The sequence below is a fragment of the Desmodus rotundus genome, chromosome 5 (genome assembly GCF_022682495.2).
Source record: "Desmodus rotundus isolate HL8 chromosome 5, HLdesRot8A.1, whole genome shotgun sequence".
Classification (NCBI taxonomy): domain Eukaryota; kingdom Metazoa; phylum Chordata; class Mammalia; order Chiroptera; family Phyllostomidae; genus Desmodus; species Desmodus rotundus.
Genome location: NC_071391.1, coordinates 125,477,497 through 125,492,470, shown reverse-complemented (window position 1 = coordinate 125,492,470; position 14,974 = coordinate 125,477,497). Strand labels below are relative to the sequence as shown.

At 48.3% G+C, this 14,974-nt stretch overlaps 1 long non-coding RNA gene across 1 annotated transcript in view; it reads left to right on the top strand.

Annotated features, from left to right (window-relative positions):
* Window positions 1–14,745, top strand: part of LOC128781061 (uncharacterized) — a 40,765-nt gene extending 26,020 nt beyond the window's left edge. The window contains exon 3 of the long non-coding RNA XR_008426946.1: window positions 14,514–14,745. This is a non-coding gene — a long non-coding RNA (uncharacterized lncRNA). The remainder of the gene's footprint in view (window positions 1–14,513) is intronic.
* The last annotated feature ends 229 nt before the right edge of the window (window positions 14,746–14,974 follow it).

Sequence of the window (14,974 nt, the reverse complement as noted above, 5' to 3'; positions counted from 1 at the left end):
AATAAGGGCTTGGGGAGGATGAACTCCTTTAACTTGACCTTATCTGGGAAGCACTTTATCTGCCCTTCCATTTGAAAGGATAGCTTTGTCGGATGGAGTAATCTTGGATGTAAGTCCTTGCCTTTCATGACTTCAAATACTTCTTTCTAGCCCGTTTTTGCCTACAGGATTTCTTTGGAGAAATCAGCTGATAGTCTTATGGGCACTCCTTTGTAGGTAACTATCTCCTTTCATCTTGCTGCTGTTAAGATTCTCTTATTGCCTTTAATCTTGGGTAACTTAATGATGATGTGCCTTGGTGTATGCTTGTTTGGGTCCAACTTTTTTGGGACTCTCTGAGCTTTCTGGACTTCCTGGAAGTCTATTTCCTTTGCCAGATTGGGGAAGTTCTCCTTCATTATTTGTTCAAATAAGTTTTCAATTTCTTGCTATTCCTCTTCTCCTTCTGGTACCCCTATGATTCAGATGTTTGAACATTTCAAGTTGTCCCAGAGGTTCCTAAGTCTCTCCTCATTTTTTTGAATTCTTGTTTCTTCATTCTGTTTGGTTGAATGTTTCTTTCTTCCTTCTGGTCCACACTGTTGATTTGAGTCCCCGTTTCCTTCCTGTCACTGTTGGTTCCCTGCATATTTTTCTTTGTTTAGCTTTGCATAGCCTTCATTTCTTCCTCTATTTTGTGACCATACTCAACCATTTCTGTGAGCATCCTGATTACCAGTGTTTTGAACTGTGCATCTGATAGGTTGGCTATCTCTTCATGGCTTAGTTCTATTTTTGGTTTGATTTGATTTGTTCTTTCATTTGGGCCATATTTCTTTGTCTCGGTGAGCCTGTTACGTAGTAAGGGGCGGATTCTTAGGTGTTCACCAGGGCAGGGCAATCCATGTCACTGCGTTGTGGTGCTATATGTGGGGGAGGGGTCTGAAAAGGAACAATGCCACTTACTCGGCTCTCAGCTGGCTTTCAGTCACTTCCCCTGCTACCCACAAGCAAATTGGGCCCTTCTGGTGTTGATTCCTGGGTGGATGGGCTTGTGTATGTTCTAGGACCCTGTGGGTCTCTCGAAGAAGCTCTCCTGTGAGGCTGGGAGTCTCTCTCACCACTGCAACCCCCATTGGTTTTTACAGCCAGAGGTTTTGCAGCTTTCTTTTCCCATGCTGGAACCCTGGGTTGTGCGGTCTGTCTCACTCCCCAGTTGTTCTTCCTGGTTTATCTGCATGCAAATGTGGGAACACCAATCACTGTCTTGCCTGCCCAGTCCTCCAGCCGCTGCCTTGCTGCACGTCCTCTCCACCTTGGCTGCCCATCTCCACCCCTCCTACCAGTCTGGGAGAATGTTTCTTCTTTAACTCCTTGGTTGTCAGACTCCCATACAGTTCAACTTTCTGTCAAATCTGGTTGTTTTTTATTTTTAAATTCGTTGTTGTCCTTATTTTGGTTGTGCAGAGAGGCAAAGTATATCTACCTACACCTCCATCTTGGCCGGAAGTCCTGATTGGATATTTTTAAATTGGTCCTTCACAGAAAGGTTCAAAAGAACTGTTCTAGAGACTGATGTATGATGCCTTATAATCCTCACATAGGCTCTGCAGGGCCTTGAATTAGGGGTGCTTTCTCCTCCCCTCATGACCCCAAGGAAGCAGAACCCATCCCAGTGTTGCTAAGCTTCAGCCAGAGGAAGATGGCTTTGCTCCTGGGCCCCCTATTCTACCTCAACCATGAGGCAGAGCCCAGACTCCCAAGGAAGACCCCAGAGAGAGTCTGGGGGCTCCAATTTCCCCAGGAGATGGGGCCATGAGACCCTCAGGGCGGACTGACATGGAGCCTCACAGGAAGGAAATTCCCCAGAAAGACTCTGACATTCATTTGAAGTGACCTTTCCATGTCAGGGAGACCTACCCTCCTGTCCTATCCCAGTCCCTGCTGCTGTAGCTGCTGTCCTGAGCTTGCAATCAACTAATAGTCTAACCCCTGCCATATACTGAGATGGGTACTAGCTGCCCTGGGGACACAGCAAACGAAGATATTTTCGGTAAGCACTTATTCTGATTAACTCATTCATTTTCATGATGACCTCATGAGATAGGTCCTATTTTTTACCTTCATTACACAGGAGAATCTCAAGGAGGTTAAAGGACAGGCTTAAAAATCACACAGCTCATGGCAGGGCTGGAGGTCACCTCCAGCCTGCCCTACTCCAGGCCCTAAGCTCTTAACCACAGTTTGACATTGTGGACCTGCCCTCCAGGGGATTGTAGTCTAGCTGGGTCTGCGGGACCTTTGAAGCATCCCAGATAGTCAGATACTCCTGACTGTAAGGCCCAGGAACCCAGACAAGGGAGGATACTGGGGCGGAGCCTTAGGGAACTTCGAAAAGGAGGCAGCTGCTTTCAAGGCCCTGCTCCTTGGCCTTACTGTGCCTCCTGGGAGCACACTCACATCCTGTGTCCCTGCCCCACTCTCCCCAGACATGATCTCACTCCTCCTCATCCCCAAGGCCCCAGAGAAGAGGCTATTGTTTCCTCCCACACTCCAGAGCTCAGAGACTGCACAAGACCCTTTCCTGATGTCAGGGCAGCTCAGGCTCCCCCAGTGACAGGATTGGGTGGCTGCCGCTACCCCATGCTCCTCAGCCCCTGGCACAACCCCCACTTCCCCAATTTACCCCACAATTTCTCAGCCTCCAAACTGCCTCTTTTGTGCTTTTTCTTCTTTTGAGAAGAATATGCACTAGGAATCCGAGAGGGAATAGCCTTGTGGGGAGTCATCCCGCCTTCCTGTTTTCCTCAGTTTCCCCATGCCCACCTCTGGTATTCTCTGCTCTTTGAAGGGGGCAGAGTGAGACCAGGCAGTGGGCATCAGGAACTCCATGTTAGTACTTGGCTGCCTTAATATTTCAGTGGCAAGTCATTTAAACTCTCAGCCTCCTCATCCTATAAAGTTGGGGGGGGGGTATGAGGATCAAATGGGAAAGGGCCGTGGGAGCTCTTTGCCAGCTCTGAGTGGCTCTGTCTAATCTGGTTCCCTCCCCCTCTTGGCTTATTTGGGTCTTGCCCAGCCTTCAAAGCTCAGCTAAAGCCCACTGCTTCCAGGAAGACCTCCCTGCCTACACCAGTATGGACCAAGTCTTCAGCCTGGAGAGGATACCATCTACATTTGTTGACCCGTATGTTGTGTGTTCTGCAGCCCTAGAGAGCCATGTGTACTCATGCTATGACCATGAGTTGGAATCCGCTGTGCTGCCTCCACCGCCCCAGACCAAGGAGGAGTTCAAGCTTGATCCATTTGTAACTTCCATGCCTTAAGTCTTCTTGTTTTCCAAGTGCTTTTATAGGAATGGCCAGATTTGAGGGATATCTTAACAACACAGGGAGATGGTTTGGGGAGACATTTTTGTTATTCCCACTATATTGCTGAGGAAAGTGAGGCTGAGAAAGCCCAAGAGATTGGCCAAGATTACAGGACTGGGTAGTTGATTGCAAAGTCAGAATTCAAGTCCAAGTTCGGATGCTCTTAATAATCCCCAGGTGTCCACATTTGCTTAGGGCCTGAAGAAAGCCAAGAAACCTCCCCAAGCATGTGAACTTGGATTCATATGATCTCTTTTTTTCTTCTTTTTTAAAATATATTTTATTGATTATGCTATTACAGTTGTCCCATTCTCCCCCCTTTATTCCCCTCTGCCTTGCACACCCCCTCCCACCCACATTCTCCCCCTTTAGTTCATGTCTATGGGTTGTACATATAAGTTCTTTGGCTTCTACATTTTCTGTACTATTTTTAACCTCCTCCTGTCTATTTTCTACCTACCATTTATGCTACTTATTCTCTGTACCTTCCCCCCCTCCCCCTCCCACACCCTCGCTGATAACCCTCCATGTGATCTCCATTTCTGTGGTTCTGTTCCTGTTCTAGTTGTTTGCCTAGTTTGTTTTTGTTTTAGGTGTGGTTGTTAATAACTGTGAGTTTGTTATCATTTTACTGTTCATATTTTTATCTTATTTTTCTTAGATAAGTCCCCTTAACATTTCATATAATAAGGGCTTGGGGAGGATGAACTCCTTTAACTTGACCTTATCTGGGAAGCACTTTATCTGCCTTTCCACTCCAAATGAAAGCTTTGCTGGATAGAGTAATCTTAGATGTAAGTCCTTGCCTTTCATGACTTCAAATACTTCTTTCTAGCCCCTTCTTCCGTGCAAGGTTTCTTTGGAGAAATCAGCTGACAGTCTTAAGGGAACTCCTTTGTAGGTAACTGTGTCCTTTTCTCTTGCTGCTTTTAAGATTCTCTCCTTGTCTTTAATCTTGGGTAACTTAATGATGATGTGCCTTGGTATGTTCCTCCTTGAGTTCAACTTCTTTGGGACTCTCTGAGCTTCCTGGACTTCCTGGAAGTCTATTTCCTTTGCCAGATTGGGGAAGTTCTCCTTCATTATTTGTTCAAATAAGTTTTCAATTTCTTGCTCTTCCTCTTCTCCTTCTGGAAGCCCTATGATTCATATGTTTGAACATTTCAAGTTGTCCCAGAGGTTCCTAAGCCTCTCCTCATTTTTTTGAATTCTTGTTTCTTCATTCTGTTTGGTTGAATGTTTCTTTCTTTATTCTGGTCCACACTGTTGATTTGAGTCCTGGTTTCCTTCCCGTCACTGTTGGTTCCTTGTACATTTTCCTTTATTTCACTTAGCATAGCCTTCATTTCTTCATCTAATTTGCAACCATATTCAACCATTTTTGTGAGCATCCTGATTACCAGTGTTTTGAACTGTGCATCTGATAGGTTGGCTATTTCTTCGTCATTTAGTTGTATTTTTTCTGGAGCTTTTATCTGTTTGTTCATTTGGGTCATTATTTTTTTGTCTCCATGTGCCAGTCATGTAGTAAGGGGTGGATCCTTAGGTATTCATCAGGGCAGGGCTATCCACTTCGATGTGTTGTGACACTGTATGTGGGGGAGGGATACGAGAGGGAACTGCGCTGCTTGCTCCAGTCTTTGCAGGTTTTCAGTCACTTCCCCTGCTACATACAATCAAATTGGGCCCTTCTGGTGCTGATTCCTGGGTGGGGGGGTTGTGTATGTTCTAAGACCCTGTGGGTCTCTCCAGCAACCTCTTGTGTGAGGCTGGGAGTTTTTCCCACTGTTTCCTCAACCCCCACAGGTGTTTTCAGTCAGAGGCTTGAGGCTTTATTTCCCTGCTGGAATCCTGGGTTGCCAGGTCTGTCTTGCTCCCCAGTTGTTCCTCCCGGTTTATCTAAAGGCAAATGCAGGACCACCCAGCCCGCAACCCACTGCCTTGCCGAGTCCACCCGCCGCCACCTTGCTTGCCAGCTGCAGCTTTGCCTGCCCTGGTCCTACAGCCACCACCTTGCCTTAAGTCCTCTCCGCCCAGCTGCCCATCTCTGCCCCTCCTACCAGTCTGGATGAATGTTTCTTCTTTAACTCCTTGGTTGTTGGACTTCCATACAGTTCCATTTTCTGGCAGTTCTGGTTGTTTTTTGTTTTTAAATTTGTTGTTGTCCTTGTTTTAGTTGTGTGAGGAGGCACAGTGTGTCTACCTACACCTCCATCTCTGACAGAAGTCCATATGACCTCTTAAGTGGGCATTTGCCTTTGCAGCTTCCCCCTGCTCCCTCCACCTGGCATCCCTGAACTCCCCCAGAAGCCAGTCCTCACCTGGCAGAGACAGCCGCAACATGGACTGACACGAGGGTGAATGGGCTAGGCGGCACAGGGATGCTTGCATAGAGCTGGATCCCGGACGCAGCAGGCGGGGCTTTGTGTTGGTAGGACAAACAGTCCCAAGGGCCTCCCAGGCCAGGATAGGGTTTTCAATAGCCAATGACAGGTAGATTGAGAGGCCCAGTTTAAATTAGTTGTCAGTACTCGATTGAAGCAGGTTTAATTGTTCGGTGGTGCTGAAATGATGAATGAGGTATGGCTTTAAATAGAAACCATAAGTGTTTCAACCTCACCCTGGGTGGGAACTGCAAGTGCAGATTTGGTCTCTTATTCGAAGGGTTCCCTGGAGGTGGAGGTTGGGGTGGCAGACAGGGTGCACTGAGCTAGGCTGGCCTGTTCCCCCATGGTTTGTTATTTCAGGAGAGTGATCCAAGAGGAGCCCGAAGGGTACTCGGGAAGATGAGGGCTCAATGGCTCCATCAACCAATCAATCGGGCGATCATCAGTCACTTTCTCACTGTCCTGTGACGCCACTGGCTTATTCCCATCTGCACCTTTGCGGCTGCACCCAGACCAATCTTCGCAGAGCCGACAGAGGAAGAGGGGGCACAGCAGAGAGGGAAAGTTCACTGTGCTTGGGATCCAGAGGTCCTGTGGTCGAGCCTCACTCTGTCCCTCATTAACTGTGTGGTCTTGGGAAGCCATATGAGCTCTATGAGCCTCAGTTTCCACATCTGTAAACTAAGATGAAGCTTGCCCTATCCACCTCCTTCATCAAGCTGTTGAGGGACCTAGGGGGCTAGTGAGAAGAGGCTCAGAAAGCTGTCATCCATGCAATTACTGCTGGTGGGTCAGTGTCTCCCCTTCCTGGCCCTGGGCAAGCTGGGATGTGGGAGGTTGGAGGCGAGAGGGAACCCCCAGTATGACCTCAGTGTCCTCAGTGTTGCTGGACATTTCTGGCTCTTTGGGTTAGGGCGGGAGTCCCCATTCATCCTTCTCACTTGGGGCCTGCCTGCTAGGCTCACCCGGCTGTATCTTGCATGACTATCTTTCCTTCACCCACGCCCAGAGTCAAGGAGGGCAGTGGGAAGGGAGGGCCAGAGGGGCAGCCACATGTATGTACGCACCAGTTCTGGGGCCGGGACAGGGGTGGTCAAGGGTCATCTGGGTCAACTTCCCATGTCTGAAGGTCCTGTATGGCCAAGGGTAGAGATTTAAATTCCCTCTTTTTCCCTGGAGTTAGTTTTAGGACATCTGGGACCCATGAGAGAAGGTGACATAGAGGCAGGTTTCAGCTTGACCCTAACAAACATTTCAGGTGAAGCTTCTTCAGGGGACAGCAGAGGAACTCAGGCAAAGCCTGGCCGAGCCTCCCCTTGAGAGTGGTGCAGAGGGACACCTCCTGGCCTGGGACAGACAGAGCTGGTGTCAGAGCTGGAAGACGACACCCTGGTTCCACTGCTGACCTACTCAGTTCTCATGACCTTGAGCTACCTGCTTCACCTCCCTGAGCCACAGGCTCTGAGTTTGGAAAAACAGGAAAATAAGGTCTTTCTAAAAAAAGGGTGTGAGGATTCCCAAACATGGACCAACAGATGCAAAAGCACTTCTTGCCAGCCCCAGAACTGGCCCTAAAAATGCTGGCTGGCTGTGAACCTAAGTCAGGTGGGGGCTTGGACCAGAGGACAGTGACAATCCTCTAAGATGCTGAGGGTGTCTGACTTTAATCAGCACAGTGGCCACAGGTAGCCGAATCCCTGGCATGTAGATGCCACCAGACAAAGTGCCCCCAGGGTTGAGATGGGACCTGCTAAGAGCTGCACGTGTCCTCAGCTTGACTTCTCTTGGGAGGGGGAGTGTGAGGGGGCAGGCACATCTTATGATCCCTCTGAAGTGGAAAGAAAGCTCTTATCTCATTCCCTTCCCCCAGCTGAGTGTGATGGAGACGGCTGTGGCGTGAACGTGCTGTGCCGGGAGTAATGGGAACTGACAGGCCTGGGCCACATTCCCCAGGTCCTCTTCCCACAGAGGCATCCAGAGGGGGGAATCAGGCCCGATCTGCAGTGCCAAAATAAACTCGCATTGTTTCCAGCAACATAGAGTCCTTGAGCGAGGCCAGCTTTTGCCAAACCCTATAAGGAAGGAAGGCTGGGGGAGGGGAGAAAGGTCTAGAGCGAGAGATATACCCCACCCCCCTCAGCTTTCTCCTGACTTCCAGAAACCCCCATGTAGGCAAGCCCTAAAGCAAATCTCAGAGGGCACTGTGGGAATCTGGGCTTTTGGGGAAAAAAGAAGGGACTAGAACTTCCATTTGTTGCTTGTCTATGTGGTAGGGACTTTGCTCATGGGGAGGGTGTGTGTGAGTGGGCTGGGGCTGCATGCAGGCCTGGGTTCAGATTCTGACCCTGGCATTTGCTCACTCAGTGGTCTGGCCAAGCATAGATAACACCTTTGCACTCCTGCGTTCTCATTTTCTCAGGTGCAATGGAGCTCATCGAAGGTTAGCTAAGGTAATGTAATCAAGGGCTTAGCAGGTAAAACGCACTCAATACCTGTGAGTTGTCATTGCTATTAAAGATCTGCTATTAGGTTTTCTTTAAGATTTTATTTATTTATATTTAGGCAGAGGGTAAGGGAGGAATATAGAGAAGGAGAGAAGCATCAATGTGTGGTTGCTCCTCATGCACCCCCTACTGTGGACCTGGCCCGCAGCCTAGACATGTGCCCTGACTGGGAATTGAACCAGTGACCCTTTGGTTCACTGGCCGATGCTCAATCCACTGAGCCACACCAGCCAGGGCTGTTATTAGTATTAATAATAATAACTTTCATGGCAAGGCTGAGAGGTAGATATTGTTCTGTACCTATTGCAGGTGTGGAAACTGGGGCTCAAGAGTGAGTGAGGCACTTTTTCAGAGGCTGACGGTTAATGAGCAGTGGGCTCAGGATACAAACTCAGGTCCTCCTGGCCCCAAGGCCCACACTTGCAGCACACACACCTGACAGAGGCTTGACTGGGTTTCCTGATACAGATGCTGACCTACTCCAAGGCTGGGAAGTTGGAAAGCAGTGCAAACACGGCCTACCGGGCACCATGTCTGTGGCCCCACTGTCCCCTAGGCTTCATCTGCTTGGCCACCGTCCAGCGCGGCCTGGCTGACCAGCAGGGCCCAGTGTTCCCCTTGCCAGGCCCTGGGGCTCCTCTGTCTCTGGAGCATCCAGCTGGAGTGTGTGTCTGTACAACTGGCCCCGGGCTCTACACCGTCGGCCTCCAGGTCCTGCACGGACAGCTTCTGACGCTGAGCCAAAGCAGCCAGGGGGTTAAACACTGACTCTGTCATTCACTGGCTGGGTGACTTTGGGCTTGTTGCTTGCCCTCTCCGAACCTCTGTTTTCTCATCTCCACCACTGGAGTAATGATACCTAGCTTTCTGTGTCCCTGTGAGAATTACATGAGATAATGAACATGACAGCGTGTCTGGAAGGTGCTGCTCCACCTCCCCATTCCTGCGTCTTGAGACAAGTGCTCCCCAGGACCAAGGGGCTCCAGGCTGGGACCTATTTTTCATCCTTATATATGGGCTCTCTGCATGTCATCCTTAACGAAAAATGAATAACTCGTGTTCATTTCATTAAGTGCTGCCCCCACAAAAGTGTGGGCTTATGCAATTCTCCAAAGGCTGTCGACTGGAAGATATCTCAGAGTTCCTCATAAATCAAAGGTTTCATTTTGCTGCCAAGGCAGTCAGCTTTCTCTGCCTTGAGTCAGGCGGAGGGTGGTGCTGGGCTGGGACAGGAATCAGGAGACCTGTCTGCTGCTCTGAACTCTGCCAATTACCAACGCGGAGGAGCAAATTGCCTCTTGTTTCTGAGGCCTCTGTTTCCTCCTCTGAAAAATGGGTGGTGTGTGTGCGGGGGGTGGCGGGATGGGTAGCGCTACTGGATGATCCTCTAGCTCCTCCAGTTCTAAAATTTGGGAACTTGATCCCTCCTTCTCTGATTCTCTCTACCCTCCGGGCTTTGCCACTTCAGACTCCTTCCCACCCTCTCCTTCTCTTCCTGTAATCTCCACCTCTCCCTTCAATCGGGCCAGAGCAGCCCAGGGCAGGGACTGTGGAGAAAACGTCCGTGCATTCCTGGCAGACGACAGTCTTCCAATGCCCCTTATTGCAAAAGCAGTCCTTCCTTGGGGTGAAGAGAAGGGCAGCCAAAATGTGTGTTTCTATTATGGGGTCCAGGAAGGGGGGCGGGCATTGCTCATGGGGCTAAGGATGAATACCATTAGAAGTAACAAATGGCCCCTTCTCTGGCTGCGGCTTTGGGAAGGGGGGCCAGCTCAAGGGGGCTTCGTGGTCCCCTGGTGGTGCAGGTTCTAGGTCACCCAGAGATGTCCGTACTGCAGGGGGGAATGGGGGTGGGGAGAGCACATGGGGTGAAGGGCCCGGAGAGAATTCAGCCTCCTAAAAACCACAGTCAGAGCTAGTCTCCCGGGGAGGGAATGGGAAGATGGCTAAAATGTTAGTGTTTCTCACCACTGTGCCATCTGACTGACAGTAGGAGGCATAAACAGCGGAGTGGAGATTGACAAGTGCAGGGGCTAGAAAACTAGAAAGAGGAAGAGAGGTACAAGGACAGAGTGGGAGAGAGGCAGAGGGGACAAAGAGTGAAGCAAAGAAGGAAAAGGGGAAGAGAGGGGAAAAAGAGTGAGAAGAAGGGGAGGGGCGGGGGTGGGGAGAGAGAAAAGCAGGCAAGAGGAAGGAAATGGGGTGAAGAAGGACAATGTATTCCCAAACTGTGTCATCTGAGTACCCACACTCCATGACTGAGGGGCGGGGAGGGCATATCAGGAAGCAGCCTGCACACGGGGTGACTTCCCGACACCCCTTTCCTGGGTCATCACTGTGCCCCAACAAAGGCAGGTTCTGGATCTCTTCATTGCAGGACTCTGGGAAAACTATTTACCTAAAATGCAAAGTGAGCCGTGCCCTGGAGCTGTGTAGGGGAGCAGCAGGCCCTGGGTGGCTGGCAAGAACCAGAAGCAAATCCTAGTGGCATAATTAGATGGAGACGTAGCTGAATATGCAAAACATGGCATGTGTTGTTCCAGTCACTAAAATCCTTGAATATGCTTTCCAATCTCTTCACTAGTTCGGAAAATAAAATGCCTTTTTTACTGAGGATTTGCAACCATTGAGGTCTCTAGCCATCCCTCTACCCTTCCATCCATTCATCTACAGTCTACCCTTTTAGCCGACTTCCAGGGGAGCATCTACAGTGCGCCCAGCACTCTGCTTTCCTGGTCAACCACAGAAACTCCTCAATCCTTGCCCTCAGGGGCTCAGCCTCTATTGGGGAAGCACCCAGAAATAATTTATAGTAACGCATCATTATAAGCGGAATAATAAAAGCGTTACCAACTGTTATCTGGGGAAAACAAAACAAAATCTCCTGTGGCAGGCAACTCTTTCAGGGACTCTATAACGTGGGTCCCCGTGGCTTCCAGCAGGAGGGGCCCTGCTGTCCCGTTCTCTGACACGCAACTGCAGAAAGAAAATGTGGTTAGCCTGACCTGAGTTCAGAATTAGCATGTGCATTTTTCTTACTTAAAAAAATCATTTAAAAATGCATAAAACTTATTCATGGTTTAAAAAGGACTATAAAGCAAATATATTTGTAACCACTCAAAAGATCAAGAAACAGACTAGAAGATCTCCAGTACCTGCAGAGGTCCCTGCCCCGCCACTGCCCCGGACAAAACTCCGCCCCTCTCCCCAGAGGTAATGATAGCCTGACTTTCTGCTCATTATTACCTTGCTTTCCTTTATGGTTTTACCATTTATGTATGCACCCTAAACAATATTAGGGTGAACAGTAGCCATTTTGGGGAAACAAAATGGTTGAATATCAGCAATTTTATATAAGTTAAACTAGGAGCTTAGTATATTTTTAGGTGTGGTAAATAAGTATTATACCTTCTACCTTCTGCATTCTTTTTTTTTTTTTAAACTTGAGATATAACAAACTGTGTGGCCTGCCTCTCCTAGGGCCTGTGAGCGCAACAGACCCCTTCACTCCCTGCGCTTCTCTGAGTGAAGCTTCCATAGGTCTGGTTGTGGGGGGGACCTTTAAAGGCCCTACCAGGGGGCTTGCTTCCTGGGTTACATTTCCCCATAGCTCTTTTCCCCCAGCATTTGCTTTTTAAATGTGTCCTTCCCCACCACCTTGTAATCATGTCTCTATCATATACCAAGTATCTGTGTGTGTGTGGATCTGTCCATGGGCTCTCTGTTCTGTTTTAGGGACCAGTTTCTCGACGCCTGTGCCCCTGCCACACTGGCTTTATAAAAGTCACCATACCCGGTAGGACAATTCCTGCACCTTGTTTTTCTTATGTACTTTCATATACATTTTACAACAACTTTACCAAATTCTACATGCAAAACTTTGTTGATTTTGATTGGGATGCATTGAATCTATATATAAATTTTGGGGACAATGACACCTTTACAAGGCTGACACACGCATCCACAAATGTAGTACACCTTTGCACTTCTTACAGCATTCTTTAAAGTCTCTCAATGAAGTTTAATTTTCTTATAGAAGTGCAGCATAAATTTTGTTGCACTCATTCATAAGTACTTCATTTTTGTTGTAAGTGTAAACAATCACTTTTAAAATATTACATTTCACAGTGGTTTTTGTTCATGTATTGAAATAAGCTCATTTTTGTACATTAATCTTATACCAAGCAATCTTGCTAAACTCTCTTACCAGGTCTAATAATATTTAGTATTATCTGTACATATTTAAAGTTTTGTTTCTTTTTTCACAGTCTTTTCCTTTACATTTTTTTCTTTCTTCATTGAAATGGGTAGGACTTCCAGTAAAATGTCAATAGAAGTAGTGACAATAACCATTCTTGTCTTGTTCTCCATCCTCAAGGGCAGCAGTTGGACTAAATAATCTTTTGCGACGTGAAGGTCTTGATTTTCCTTACCATCATATTCTTAGTCACAGCCTCCTCATCCTTCTGGTCCAAGAGAAAGACTCATGATTTGTATTCAAACCTCTAAGAGTTGCCTATCTCTGGCCTAAATCTAGAAGATCCTGGAATCTGCTTTCTTGTTCTCCAGCAGTTTGTACTTATTGAGTCATTTCCTCTGAAACTCAGTTCCTCCCCAAACTCCAAACCATTCATAGTTCACATTTTGAATCACGACCAATCTTCAGAAAAACTGTGGTGGCTGAGAGGTTGACTGTGCCCACCCCCCCTTTCTGAAATGCTCCGCGACCTCCTGTAGAGCGGGAGGCATGGGTGTTTAAACCCTGCCCAAGAGAACCGAGGTGTGCTCGCTCTGCTGTTTTCTCTGGCTATCTAAGTGGCGTTCAGGTGTAAGAACACCAGGAACAGCACAATGATATCAGCCCATCAGCCCCCTTTCACTGGAGAAATGCCCAGTGCTCTAACCTATGGTATTGAGGACGGATAGAACAGTATTGGAAGTTTCCCGAACAGGTATAGAAGATAGAGTTCACCATGCTGGTCGATGTTCCTGGTGTAAGGACCCACAAAATACTTTTTTTGGGGGGGGGGATTTAATATCGGCATAGATGGTCTTTCCTGCTGAATAAATATGTTTCTGCCATGAAGTAATTAGTGGAGTTATTTTTGGAATATTTTTAGATGAGTTTTCATATCCTTTAAATCTTACTGTGCTGGGGTTTCTTGTCTATTGAAGCAATGTTTGGGGCAGGAGGTAAGAGGAAGGCAGATGGATACCAGCTCAACACATGCAGATTAGAGTTCATCTGGGTCTCACTCTCAGATGGAAAGATTCTCAAAGGGAAAGATTCTCAGATGGAAAGCTAGTCATTGTTAAAAGAAAAGATTTCTAAAATTTTTTGAACTCTTTATTTAACATATCAAGAGTCAGGTCCGCCTGACCTGGTCTTAGAGAATGAAGAGGGGAGGGAAAGCCTGTCCCTTCTGCACAGAGAGATTGTGAGAAGGGGAAGAGGTGGTCCGGCACCAGGCTTTTCTCTGCCACCGCCATTGTCACCTCTACCACCTTCCTCAGCGATATGTCAGGGCACGACCTGGCATGTCTGGAGCTTGGAAGCACCCAGGGAAGCATGAAGGAGACAGTGAGTGTCTGGGCAAGGAGTGCCCTCACCCAGCCAGGTGAGGGTGAAAGACAAGCCCAGGAGAAGCACCCACATCATGGCATGGGAGTTTGGCAGGTAGTGGTAGGTAGGGGAGCCCAAGACAGCACCTGAGCAGGTGCTGAGAGAGCCAGCAAAGTGGCAGAGCATAGGCCTGGCAATGGGACCCAGTAGTTCCCCAGTTCTGGCACAGCACCCCGGAAAGCAAGATGGGGCCCCGCTCACCACAGGGGCCATCTGCTCCGGGGAGCTGGCTAGTTCCACCCTTGGCAGTGAAGAGCAGTGAGGATCCGGGTCAGGCCACAGGAATCCAAGGCCCTTCTCCCCGGCTGCCAGGAGGCTCCGGTCAGAATCCCTCACCCCTTCGGGTTCTGCAGGCAGAGAAAGCAGTTTCCCGAAGGTTGAGATTCACCTGAAGCATGCAAGTTACCGGTAGCTGGAATGACAATTTTGGTTAGCGGATCAGATTGGAAGTTTACCAAACCGGACCAAATTTAGACTTTCTCCCACCCCTTCCTGATACCTCGTGGAACTGACGAGGAAAAGTAGATTAGTTATAAAGTAAATAGGAAAGTTACATTCTTCCACATGCACATTATAAAGTCAGTACGTGTGCCCAACCACGCGTTGTTTTTATGAAACTGAGCAACATCTCATCATAGTCTCTTTCCAGTTCCAGAACCGACTTGCACGGTGTGCTCAGTGACAGCGGACACTCTTGCCTCGGCGTGGAAGCAGCGCAGGCAGGTGGGGTGTGTGACCCTGGGCTGCATTTCCACTTTGAGGGTCCTGGGTCCTTTTACATGTGTGAGCCCTTCCTCCATTAAAACACTTGTAAAACTATATTTTGTGATTATGTTGGTATAAATAAGAGTATAATAACATTGTATATTAAAACATTTCCTCCAACCTAAATGTCCTTTATTTTGTCTTCTAATTTTAAAAGAAACTGCAAAACATTTTCCTGGGTTCCCAAAAGTATCTTGGGCCCCAGGCCCCATGCCTGCCGAGCCCAACAGGAGGTTTCCTTGCGCCCCGGCCCTTGTACCTGTGCTTGCCCTGGCTCACTTCTTGGCTCTTGCCTGTCTCATCTGTGAACTGGGGGTGTTGGATTAAAGGACGGAATGCACTCAA